This window comes from Equus caballus, chromosome 12 (assembly GCF_041296265.1).
Source record: "Equus caballus isolate H_3958 breed thoroughbred chromosome 12, TB-T2T, whole genome shotgun sequence".
Classification (NCBI taxonomy): Eukaryota; Metazoa; Chordata; class Mammalia; order Perissodactyla; family Equidae; genus Equus; species Equus caballus.
The window spans coordinates 29525015-29537622 of NC_091695.1; the positions used below are offsets into that span (position 1 = coordinate 29525015).

Here is a 12608-nt window from a genome sequence, read left to right on the forward strand (position 1 = left end):
CTGTTTTGTCCTGGGTGTCTGTGCAGGCGGACTTGGGGAGGCCGTGATCCCTGTACTTTCAGCCACGCCCTCTGCTCTGTCTCGCAGAGACCTGCCTCAGCGCCACGCTCTCTACCTCCGTTTGGGCGGTCTTTGGGTTCCTTCAGTTCAACATCGGCCACAACCATCCTTTGCCCTCGTCTGTCCCTCCTCCTGTGAGCAGTGTGGCCTCCCCCCAGCCAGGGGCTCAGAAACCGGGGAGCCCGCTTCGCCTCTTCCTCAGCCTGCAGTCTGCAGGTCCTGAGGCGTGTGCCTGTCCTGTCGGAGCCCGCCTCTGAGGTGCACTGGCGAGAGCTGGACCGTTTTTTCCATCAGGGTGATTCGAGGAGCGGTTGGCTCCCGTGGCCTCTCCCGCCCCGGCCCCCTGTGGTCTGGCACCCGCCGCGCTGAGCTGTGGGCAGTTCCTCACATGCAGATGTGTTGTTTTCTGGAAACTTCTTTGTAAATATGCTGTTCTCAGAGAAGGCGGTCTTTTTTACTCACCCTGTGTTCTGCTTGCTGATTCTTCGTGCTAACGACTGCTAAGTAATTTGATAACTAACTCTTTTGGAGAACCAGTTTCGCCCTGTGAATAAAGATCTTCAAAAGTGCTCGTATTCTGCCCGAGCAGTTTTACTTCTGCTCCAGAAATGGTTGCTTTCTGGAGGGGACTTTCGGCATAAGGATGTTCACCATAACAACTTAGCGTGTTTACATCCTTTATTCCTGAGCAAGTTAGAAAAGTAATAGATGCCAGCATCTATTTATTTTTAGAAACCATTTAAAGCATAAATAATGTGTAATTCCCACTTCATGGGTTTAACATCTCTCGCTTTTGCCTCCCAGCCTCACCTCCTTCCCCCTGGTTTTGGCATCACCTCGGGAGGGACATGAGTTCCTGTGGGCCCGTTCTTGTGGTTGGAGGTGGGGCAGCGGGCCCTGGCTGTGACTGCAGACCACGCTGGACTCTCCCGGAGCTTCCTCGGGCGTCTGCGGAGGGCCACAGACAGGGAGCCCATTCCCAGCGACCTTCCTGGTCAGCTGGGGCCTTCTAGTAGTCGGAGTGCCCATTGGTGTTCCTGCCCGAACCGGGTCCTGTACTGGAGGTTGCAAAGTGGTGATTTTTCTGACTCAATCCTCCTTCATTTGTTAGCTGCTCCTCTTCAGTAAGGAGCATCCCTTTCTGTTCTCTTTCTCTCTCTCAGTTGCTGTGGCCCCTTGCATTTGTATTTATTCAGTGTATCGCAGTCAGTTATCATCATTATTCCTTTGGATACTCAGATTGTCCCCTCAGCTGGGCTCCTGTGTCCTTTCACCAGGGCCCTATTAGTCTTTGAATGCTCCGTTGTTTCCTGACACAGAATTTGTCGCAGACCCACTTTGTGTTTCTCCTGCCTCAGATCTGCAGTCGTTCCTCTGAGGAGCCCTGGTTCCTTTTGGTGGGGAAATGCTGTTTAGAAATCAGTATCTGGGGGCTCGGTGTGCTCACTGTCACAGAGGTTCACATCTAGGTTCTTTTCGGGACAGAGCTGGAGAAAAATCTTGACAAAAAGAAAAACCTGGATTTCATATTGGTATTTCCTTTACAAATTAAACCTAGTTTTTTCCCCTTAATTTCTTTCTTTCTTTTTTTCTTTTTTCTTTTTTCTGCTTGATCTCCCCCAACCCCCCGATACATAGTTGTATATCTCAGTTGCAGGTCCTTCTAGTTGTGGCACGTGGGATGCCGCCTCAGTGTGGCCTGACGAGCAGTGCCATGTCTGCTCCCCGGATCCGAACCCGCGAAACCCTGGGCCCCCGAAGCGGAGCGCATGAACTTAACCACTCGACCCCGGGGCCGGCCCTTATTTTATACTTCTTGTCTTAGACTGACAGTTTTGATTTCTAATGATATTAGCCTTAATTTTTTTATCCTATGATACACATAAAATAGTTTAAACCTTTTAATATCGTATTGTTATAATCATCCTGTTGAGTGAAGTTTTAGAGTTTCTTTGTAGTTCTTTTGGATCTTAGAATAAACCTATCTTAAGAATACATAGCTAGAATAATGGGTTTCAAAGCAATGTGAAGTAACATAACCGCACAACATTTGATAAACAGTTGGAGTGCCCGTTGGTGTTCCTGCCCAAATCGGGCCTTCTGTTGGAAGTTGCAAAGTTCATTTGTTTCTGCTGCTTCTTAAGTTTAGGGTTTACATTGTTCTTCTGGAGTTAATTTTTCTTCAAATACATAAAGCTTTTACGTGATTCAAAAACGAGAAGTATAGAAAAAGGCATAGTCGGAAGTCTTGCTCCTCCCGTCCCTGTCCCACTCACGCCTTCTAGGTGGGGGACCACGGTCCGGTTTGCCTGAGGGTAGGCCTGGGTTTTGCCTCTTATCCTCAGGCAATTAGCAGTCGTGCCCCTTTCACTCTCAGAAATGAAGCATAGGGAAAGCCTTGTCGGCGCTTGCTAATGCTCATGAGAGAGCGGACAAAATGTTTCCACTTGGTAGGTTTTTCCCTGTGGCTGGAAGGAAGCTCTTGGCCGAGCTCTGCTGACTTGGATCGCGGTTCGCTGGGCAGGGAAGGTCCACCGAGGGAGTTCTTTGTGGCTTCCAGAGGCTCATTCTTATTCTGAGGAGGAAATTTCCTCTTTCTCTGAAAATAATCTGGGAGCTTGAAGCATATCTTGCATTTCCAAGTTTTTCTGCTTTGCAAATGGGTAATTATCCCTCCTGCCTATGTATTTTTAAACCTTTGCCAGTAGTAATATGGAAATTGATTTCGTGTAGCGCCATGCTGAAGAAGACTAATCAATGTCTCTGAGCCCTTAACATCTCTGGAAATCCCGGGGTGCTGCTAAGAAGCTAGGACACACTCTTGCTCCCGCCTTAAAAATAGTTCATGGGGAAAACGTGAGTGACAGGTGAGGTCGCGATAGCCTGCGCGCCCTGCAATAGAAACAGCTGTGGCAGGGCAAGGGTATTTTGAAGAGTATTAATTCTAGGATAGTCTGATGTGTTATTTTCATGCAAATGAAAATATGAAAGACTTCATTTTTGACTGAGTGTGAAATGCAGTTGATGCACAGAGTTAAAGAAGTCCCGTATAGAATTTTACTTGGCTGTTTTGTGGCTCAGCTCCTGTAGCTCCCGCAGAGATACACACGGAAGGGAGACCGTCAGCCAGCTGGCGTCTCCTTCTTCGTGCTGTTTGAAGGCGCCTCACGCAACGTGCTGAGTGCCTGTCCCTCCTCCGGCGGACAGACTGACTGCAGAGGACAGTGGCAGCAGGTGTGTGGGTGTGTGCCGCCCTGTCTCCTGTGCTGCCGTCCGTCTCTGTAGGTAGACCCCCGGTCTCCCTCGGTCCCGGTGGGCAAGGCTCGGAGGAAGCAGCCTGGTGGGCAGTCGGCGGACTCGCGCCCCATCCTCGCCGAGTTCCCTGCGTCAGTTACCTCGTCTCTGAGCCTTCGGAGTTCTCATCCGTCAGTTAGGGACGGTAACTGTCGGTTTTGCTTCAGCAAATATTGATTGTCTGCCGTGTGTTAGGCACTGTCTGTCCAAGGGCTGGGTAGACAGATGTTTGGGGGATTAAATGAGATAATAGCCAGCATTTATTGCTTCTAAGCCTCTTTCTGTGAGTTATCTCCCTGAGTCTCATAACAGTACTGTAGAGCATTCTTTCTACTATAAATAGTGCTGGAAGGCAGGGGCCTGTTCCGCAGCCCGTCTGACAGTGAAGGAATTGAGGCACGGAGAGGTTTGGGAGCCCCTTCAGAGGCCGGTAGCGAATGAGTGTGGAGATTGGTTATGGTGAAGAGTGCTTCCCTCTGACTCCCACAGTTAACCGTGACCAATAGGGAAAAAAGGAGAATGACGAAGAAAAAGTGCAAACGGTATGCAAATGTGTGGTGGACAGAGTGACAGTCTCTCTCTCCACCCCGTATGTCCACAGTGTGGGGTATTTTATCTGAAAGGCGGTGGTGTTTTTACTGTGCGTTCATACTTTTCGTAGAGAAAGATGGGTGAAGTTCTACATTGTGAGAATACAAGTAATGAGTAAAATAAACTTGCTGAGTCAGGGGGCTTAGCGACAAGCTGCCTGGTGATCCGTGCAGAGAAATAAATTATTCTAAGGCCTTTGGTTCCCCGCGTCAATGGGAGGGTGGGAGAAGAGCTCTGGAGGCCCCCCCGGGTGTGTTGCGGTCCAGTGCTGCCCCCCTCCCGCATCCTCACCAGGCGTGCCTCAGTCCAGTGCTGCCCCCCTGCCGCATCCTGAGCTGGCGTACCTCGGTCCAGTGCTGCCCCCCTGCCGCATCCTCACCAGGCGTGCCTCGGTCCAGTGCTGCCCCCCCTGCCGCATCCTCACCAGGCGTGCCTCGGTCCAGTGCTGCCCCCCTGCCGCATCCACACCAGGCGTGTCTCGGTCCAGTGCTGCCCCCCTGCCGCATCCTTGCCCGGCGGGGCCCGCGATTAAAGGATGCCTCTGCACACTGCTCGCTTCTTGTCTCAAGTCTGAGATTGGCAGGCCTGGGGCCGTCCTGCGCTGCCCCAAATGCAGGAGAGGCCGGGAGAGTAAGTGCCTGGGGCTCTCAGCTCCTCTGGCCCGGTGCTGTTCCCAGGCCTGGTGAGGGGCTCAGAGGCCAGGCAGCCAAAACAGGTGACAAATTGTGACAGCGTGCCTGAAATCACTGCAGCTGTGCCTCTGCAGCTGGAGAAGGCAGTTTAGTGTTACTTACATGGCAGCTGGAACGCTCCTCCTGGCTGGGATTATCGGGGCCAACTGCCACCTCCCCCTCCCCTGCCCTGACTTCCCCGAGAACGGAAGAGAACACGTGTTAAATAAACCCGGGGATTAGGGATTTGGAGTTATATACCGCCCCCCCCCCCCGTTTGTTACTTTTATTCTCCTTCCTGATGATCTTGACTCCATTTCTGTGAGACAGTTTCACAAACTGGACAGCGTGTCTTTTTGATGTGTGTATGGTGGGTGCCTGACAGTCACCAGAGTGGGAGAAAGGCCCATGCAGGACAAAGTAGTAGGTGGTTAGAATAAAGGGTTTAAGTTGGAGAGAATGTGCATTCCGAGGTTGTTTTCTTGTGCAAACCATAGAAATAGTTGTTCCTAACGAAGTTTGACGATGAACTAAGAGATTGTGTGGAAGCAGATTCCTGATTATAGGTTCTGCGTAGTTTGTACAAACCCTTAACGTCCAGTTCGTTCCCCTTCATGTTCCCCAACTGTGTCCACAGGGCTGGGCGCTGCGGGAAGGGAGCTGTTTCCAGCAGACCTGGAAGCGTTAATACAGTAGCCGCTCTTTCCGCGGCTTCCAGGCTGCGAGCCCGTGCCCCCGCCTGGCCTGGAAACCCACGAGCTGTGGAGGGCAGGGCGTCACTGCCCACCGTGTCTGGGACTCGGGATGCGGGTTTCTCTGTGCTTTGAAACGCTGCCGGTGTTCCTTCAGTTGTAAATTCGTCTGAAGAGCCTCTGCTGGGAAGTTTTATAGTAATGCCGTGTAAAGAGATAGTGACACACGTAGTGCTAATTTGCAGTAACTTTAAGCATTGCCAGTAATTTAATTTCCAGGGAGCTCCTGAACCGCCTGTGCTCGGGTCTCCGTGGTTCTGCTTGCTGCGCTCGCTGGCGGGCATTAGGTTCGTTCCAGTTGGAAAACCTCTGCGGGAAGGACGGAGGGAAAGGAAGCACTTGCTATCCACACATTCTTGGGTAATTATTTTCATTTGAACGAAAGTTTTGTGCCACTGACTAGGAAATACGTTAAATCCTAGCCCTCTGCTCCCTCTGCTCTAGTCGTCATCTTGGAGATTCCTTCGTCTCTGTGGGGTCACCCGTCCCCTTTTTGAAGATGATCGCCACGTTTCTGTCTGGAGCTCCACATTTGGGATGCTCCTGCATGCCCAGCCCCGAGTTTTGCCATATCCCTTAGACGGCCCGTAGACGTCCTGCTGTGTCTCAGTCCAGGGTCCTGCTCCGCCTTCCTCCTTGGTCAGCCTCGAGTCTCCCCGCCTCCCTCCCCACTTCACGTGCCTCCTCTGCCCTTCCTCGCTCATCCTGCTGGGCCAGTCCGCAGCTCTGTCCGTGTTTTCTGCTCTCACGTCGTTTCTGTTTTCCTTTGTGCTCTGGTGCGCTAGCTTGGGCCGTTCGTGGGGCCTTGGTGTCTACATGAGGTGGCTTTGCTTGTGCTTTCTTCCTTTCCAGGCCACCTAGCTCCCAGGGTAACCCAGACCTCTGGCATGAGAAGGTTTTGGCAGGGCCTATCCATGGCAGCAGGTGTTTGGCAGTTTGGCATTCATGGCTCCATGTTCTGGCTTTATTCACCTTTCCCACATCTTTCCCTCTGTAAATGCCCCTTCACTCTGCCCAACCAGTCTGCTCACTCTGCTCCCCTTCCCTGACGCCTCGTCCTGCGCGATTCCCTGCTCGGGTACTGCCTCTCCCTCTCCTCGCTTTCATCAGACCCCAGCTGCCTCTCCAGGCCGAGGTCACCCCTGTGAGGTCTGCTCGGACCAACTCCGATTCCTACTGGGATTCAGAGTCGCTCCCATCTCTAGGAGACGACAGATTTGGTGCTTGGGGCTGGTTTTACTGTGATTCCTTTTATCTTTTCTCCCGTTTTTCAAAATGCCACCAGCTTTAAGAAAAACGCAGATGAAAGAGTAGGATCAAGGTCATTCTTGAGGGGGCAAAAGAAATCACAAAAAGATCTCCTGTGGGGCGTGTGGCCAGCCTCTTTCTCCCCGTGGGATGATGGCGGTGGGCTTGCTGGGTGAGCGTGGAACAGTCTGCTTTTTCACTGACTGCTGCGTGGCTTCCTCTTCTTTCCCACCCTCCCCTCCTCCTCTACCTCCCCCTCCACACCCGTGTCAAATCTTGGATCCTCTGCTTACTAACTTTCTGATCTTGGCCAAGATATTTCACTTCTGAGACCGTTTTGTCGTCTGTAAAGTAGAGATACTATTTATTTCCCAATATTATAGGCAGATTTAGTGAGAACTAAAATAAAGCATCCACCGCTGTACCCTGCAGAAGATGGGCCTTCATTAGATGCGAGGTGTCTGTCTGCAGACCCCGTAACCCCGACTCGGGTGACTGGGAGGGCGTACAGCCTGCGGGGGCTTGGTTTGGGTGCTCACCGTGGGATCTCCCCCTGAAGATGACATCGTCTTGAGCTCTGAGTCCCGAGCTGCTTATCAGCCAAGTGACCTTTGTAGGTCACTAACCTGCCCGGGCCTGTCTTCCAGTCTGTGAAGTGAGCTCATTATGTATGCCTTCCTGTCGTATGTGACATCTACTTTTATGTGATAAATATTGGAAAATATTTTGAAAACCAGTCAAGCATTAAGCACGTATAAAGTTATTACAATGAATATTTGTGTCTTAGGAGTACTTAGCATCGTGCCTCCCAACTTTTTTGTTCAGTAAATTGTCCAGATTAATAGGGCTGCTCCTTCTCCAGCTGGTATTGCTGTCTCCTGAGCTTGCTGGAGCCTCGAGAGGAAATCCCTAATAAAGTAGCTTCCGTTCCAGTTTTGTACTTAGACCTTTGGTTCTTTCTGAGACGCCCTTCTTGTTAAGTTAGAGGGTAGGTAAAACTGGTTATAATATAAGGCTCGTGTGAGACTGGTTTGCAAGACGTGAATACACGGAGCCATGACAGTTTAAGAAGGTTACAACGCGGTAATATTCACAGTCAGACGTAGTCGTTGCTGGTTCAGATCCACGGGGACCTGTTGTTTGAACACTACATTGTTCGCCCGGGCTGGGGATTTTGAAACAGTGAGGGGAGCAGTTCTTTCCCTCGAGCAGACTCGTGTGAGTGTGGTGCTGCACGGAAGGGACAGGTGCTGTCTTTCTCAGGGGCCGGCGGAGCCTGTACAGAGCGGCAGGGTTGAGCTCCGGCTGCGACGTCGTGTTGGGCATGCGGGAGGCGCGGGGCTGGGGCGGCATTGGGAAGGAGGAGCTGCCACGGGCGCGCGAGCACGAGCAGAGGGCGCAGTTTGGGCCGGCTGGGCGGGCCTGCTGCGTGTCGGGTGGTTTGCTGCGGAGGGGTGTGGTGTGCCAGGCACGCCGGGTGGGAGGAGAAGGGTCGACAGAGGAACAGAAAGGCACCGAGGGTGTGAGCTCACGGCAGGGCGGTCCCCGAGGGCTGGAGTCAGTTCTCTGAGAGCGCTCTGGTGGAGCAGCGTGATGGGGGCCCTGCAGGTTCCGAGAGGCCGCCTTTGTTGACGCTGCACCCTTACCTGAGATCCGCCAGCCAGCTGTGTGTGCTCCGGGGGCCGTTGTCACTCCTGCTGTGGACACTGCAGGAGAGGGGGTCGACAGCGTCTTCGGGCTCACCTGTCCTCACTACTGTCAGCCGAGGCTGCGTGGCCTTGCACGCCGCAGCTCCTGTGTTTCTTTGACTTGTTAGCAGGCGGGGAGGAGCTGCTGTCAGTGTAGCCTCAGGTAGCCGTAGGTGCTCCTTCTGAACTTGTGTTTCTGCTGACCCGGCGTGATGGAGCCGCGGGAGGAATCCCGCATGGAGAACTTTCAGGCACGGCTGATGTCGAGACCCCTGCCTCAGCCCGAGATGCCCTTCTGTCCCGTGTGTCCAAAACGCTCGTCAGAGACGGAAAGGAGAGCAGGCTGCTCGCTTGTCCTCGGTGTCCTGTGCGCTCAGCTGGAGCTTCCAGGTGTGGTCTCCCCGTATGTGTTGCAGTGCTGGCCCAGCTTCTCCGTGCTCGTTCCCTGCCTGCCTTGGGAATTGCGGGTGGCTCTAGGGCAGTGAGGTGCAGTGTGCGGGGACCCAGTTGCCGTCAGAGTGGGGCTGTTGAATAGTACCCGCGGGGGTCTTGTTTGACATTTCTGTTCCCGTCAGTAGTGGAGTCTCAAAGTGTGACAGAGCAGGTCCTGTCTTAGATCCCTTTCTGTGCCGTTGTGCTCGGTGGTACCTATGAAGGCCTAGGGGGTGGTGTCCAAACGCTCTTCCACATCTCGGACGTCCTCATGTAATAAAGGTCATGAAATAACTTCAAAGAGTGCTTCATCACACGCAAAAGAGTGGATTGTGGCTTTCTTTGCAGAATTGAAGTGCTAGTGTGAACTACTGACAAGCCTGAAAAATGCTAAAATTGTAACTGAATCGGGGAAACCTTGCTCACAGCCTAGGACTTTTCAGGAGAATTGCTAACCTGTAAGCTCTAAAGCTGTTCCTGAGAGGGGCTGGGGAGACCAGTATGACGTCATTTTACTAGAGGAGCGGGGGCGTTAATCAGGTTACTGTCCTCCCCTCTCAGGTTCAGGATGCCTGGAACACTGGCACCCTCCATCACTTCTATGCCTTTATTGGCTCCGTGTTTTGGTGGAGCCATCATTGCCGGGAGGGATACCACCACATGCTAAGGCGGGACCACCAGTGGCTCTGGAACGTGGCGGAGTGTGAGTGACGGAGCAGTGACTCGCAGGTGGAGCGTCCTAACGGAGGGACTCCCTCGTGGTAGATGGTGTCAGATGTGCCTCCAAGGGCTCACTAAAAGATGAGCTGCTGTTGTCAAGCAAGGAAGACTAGGAAACATAGTTTAAGGGTCTCGCGGAGATGTTTTAAAGCCTGGTGATGTAAGTGCAGAGTAAGCATGTTCGATGTGGTAACTTAGCGTGCAGCTGGCAGGAACACTTTTGTCTGCCTGTTTACTGTAATAAATTTGTGGGGCTGAGTCGGAGTCAGAGTCGGCTGGTGCTCTACTTTCCTGGAAGGGTGTGTTAACGTGGCCAAGCTTTCGGGCAGCGTCTTCGTAGGGAAATGGGGGGCTGGCCCCTTGAAGTCGCCTTGTGTTTAGGCACACAGACTATGTATGTGATGTTTACATAAGCTTCATAACTGGGGTGTCAAGCTGAATAATCACAGGTTTGTGATTATTTCTACTGTTATGTAATAGCGTAATATTTTAATCTGTCCTTTATTGCCATGGGAGGTTAAAAAAGGCAAAGATTTGGGGCCAGCCCCCTGGTGTGGTTAAGTTCGGTGCACTGCACTTCAGTGGCCTGGGTTTCGGGTTTGGCTCCTGGGCACAGACCTACTCCACTCGTCAGCCATGCTGTGCCAGCAACCCACATGCCAAGTAGAGGAAAATTGGCAACAGATGTTAGCTCGGGGGCAGTCTTCCTGGCCAAAAAGAAAGGGCAAAGATTCTACATAGAGAAATAGCAGTGAAATAAAACATTATTTTTGCAAATAATGTTTTATCTTCTAAAAAGTAGTAAGACAGTCCTCACTTTGCATGGGACTATAAAAATGACCATGCAGCTGGCCCGCTACAAAGCAATCTTAATCATTGATGGAGACGATTATGTTTGTGATTGTTACGTGTTTTTCAAGACATTGCAAACTCTCTTAAATTATAAATGTATGAGGAAATGACAAAAACAGTAAAACTAATCTTTATTTAGTACACTGCAATTTATAACATTAGAAACGTTGAGAATTAAATTCCATAGGTCTTTGAGCCAGCAGGTCCATTTCTGGGTCTGTCCCTCAGAGCAATCCAGTACCTCCTTTTTGTACATAATTTTAAAAAATCAGTACAATATCCTAATTATAAAATAAAGTAAATTTAAAAAGTTAGTTTACGGTGAAACATTTCATTCTGTAAATGTTTGGGCACGACTGCACCGAAGACGCAAGTCAGATGTTTGTACCTTCTGCTGATGAATGAGTTTAAGAGAAGATGATCAGAAGCCATTCCATAGAAAAATAGAGAAATGTGAAAGAAGAGGTGGCCACTCCATAAAAGTGTGTTAGGATAAGTAAACACAGACCAATCTCAATTGTATTTGATCCGAGAAAAATGAATAACCATGACTGAAATAAGGACAAGGTGCCGTTCGTATCACAGATTGTCAAGTAGAGACCTGGGCAAGTACAACAGTCTCGCATACGAGCTGAGCCTTCTTTGCAGGTGAAATGTCAGAAGAGTTCCCTTGGTCATGAGAGGGCCAGGGGAGTGACGGAGGGTCACGAAGAACATATTGCCTCTGGAACTCTCACCAAATGCCCAGGCATGCGTTCAGTCCCTGTCATATGAGAAGATTTTGGAGACCCCTATTTGATGGGCGACAGGGAATGGAAGATGGATCCAAAAAAGAAAGTGGGCCCTAAAGTTTAATAACACACCAGGGTGGCAGAGCTACAGGAAACAGGTGTTTCATAAGCTGCTGGCCCAGGAGGAATAATTTAGCAGTAGCTATTAAAATTGCAACTGACCTTTGACTCAGAAGTTCTAAGGTTTTATCCTGCAGATGCACTTGGCACATGTGCAGAATGATACATGTACAAGGTTATTTGTTGCCATGCTGTTTGTCAGAGCTAAAGATCGGAAGCACAGTCGTAAGTGTCCATCGGTAGGAGAAGAATAAATACGTTACGGCTTTTGTGTCAGTGCGGCTGTGAGAGGAGGAGGACGCTGCGAGCCGGCCGGCCGTCCTCAGGCCGTGTCCCTGCTGGAGAGGCACTAGAGGGAATGCGTGTCTCACTGGATTCTCCGCGCGTCGAACCTCGGGATAAACGGGGAGCGTCTGCCTTCAGCTGCCTGCCGAGTTGAAGAGCCACCAGGGCTGGAAGGGAGGCCTCCATGGATACCTTTATTACCATTTGTAAAAAACAAAGTTTTAAAAGTTGGTGTGAAAAAAAGCTCTGTCCTGAGCATCCTTCCATTGCTGCTGCTATCCCTGTTTTGTAAAAGTTTGTGATGGCCAAAACATCTCCGTGGAAATGTGGATTTTACGCTGCTCCTAATGATGGCTTTAGGCTGTCAAGGTCAGGCAGGCAGTTTCTGGTCTCATACTTTAAAGACAGTTTCTTTATGATTCAGTGGTTTTTTGGCACGTGCATAGATCTATGAAAGGAAGTATTCGAAAATGAAAACTATTTTATACTCCAGTAAGCACGAGCAGCGCCAAAAATCACATACTTGCTTTACTGGAAAGTTTGAAACATGGTGTGAATATAAACTGGACATTAATATGCTTCATATTGTGTTTTCATTTTATTATTATCTAGTGTTGTTAATTTATCTGAAACTCTTTAAGGTAGTCGTCTTTTGTAAAAAAGTAATGTTTAAAAAAAAAACCTACCTAGAAGATTCCAGAAGGCACTCATTCCTATTTGAATAAATATTTCTGCCCTTGATTTTTTATTTCATTGGTTTGATTCTCCCCTGCCGCTCAGGCTCCGTTTGAAAAATTTAATCAGAATGTTTTTGCCTGTGAGTATTTCGCTGTTATTATGCACTGAAATGTTATGCTTCTGAAATATACTTTCACACTAATATTTCAGATTGTTTTGAAATATACGTGTGCATTCATATTTCACATTGTCTTGACTAATTGTGAGACATTATTTGTGTTTAAATACAACATGCTTGTAACAACCGAAAACATTTTGGTTTACTATTTAGCAGAAAGGTAAAAATACGTGAAGCAAATCTTATACTCACTGCCCATGAGTAAATCCCCATTTTTGCTTAAAAGCAGATGCCTTCCAAAGAAGAAAGGAGTGATGGCTAACATAGCTAGAAATTTAAATTGGAAATGAGGAACAAAAATGGAACAA

The 12608-nt window shown here is 49.9% G+C and overlaps 1 protein-coding gene across 16 annotated transcripts in view; it reads left to right on the forward strand.

Annotated features, from left to right (window-relative positions):
- Window positions 1-12608, forward strand: part of LOC138916653 (liprin-alpha-1-like) — a 102146-nt gene that overhangs the window by 17458 nt on the left and 72080 nt on the right. The window lies entirely within an intron of this gene.